The sequence below is a fragment of the Pestalotiopsis fici genome (assembly GCF_000516985.1).
Source record: "Pestalotiopsis fici W106-1 unplaced genomic scaffold PFICI_Scf_2, whole genome shotgun sequence".
In the NCBI taxonomy this organism is placed as follows: Eukaryota; Fungi; Ascomycota; class Sordariomycetes; order Amphisphaeriales; family Sporocadaceae; genus Pestalotiopsis; species Pestalotiopsis fici.
Genome location: NW_006917092.1, coordinates 6,590,880 through 6,591,440, shown reverse-complemented (window position 1 = coordinate 6,591,440; position 561 = coordinate 6,590,880).

The following is a 561-nucleotide window of genomic DNA, read 5'->3' as shown; positions in this document are numbered from 1 at the left end:
GCCGTAAAATATAGCGCCGCCCCCGCTTTTAATTAGCCGTATCCTTATACCGCCTTTACCCGCCCTTTAAATAAAAGGCGCTAGGGAATAACGGCCAGGTTTATTTTAAAAACCCGTAATATAATTATTATAATTTATATATTTAATATATAATTTTTTTTAAATATAAATTATTTTAACCCGTATATTTAATATATAATTTCCTTTTTTAATATAAATTATTTTAACCCGTATATTTAATATATAATTTTTTTGCCTAAATATAAATTATTTTAATTTATATATTTAATATACGATTTTTTTAAATATAAATTATCCTAATTTTTATTATATTAAATATTTTATATTAATATTTATTTTTATCGGCTATTTTATATTATTAATTTAATAATTAAATATAAATAATTTAATAATATATATAAATAATTTAATAATATATATAATATTTTTTAAAAATTTAATATATTATAAATTTAAATTTTTTATTTATATTATAATAATTTTTAAATTTATTTAATTTTTAATTTTTAATTAATATAATTAAAATTTTTAAAAATAATA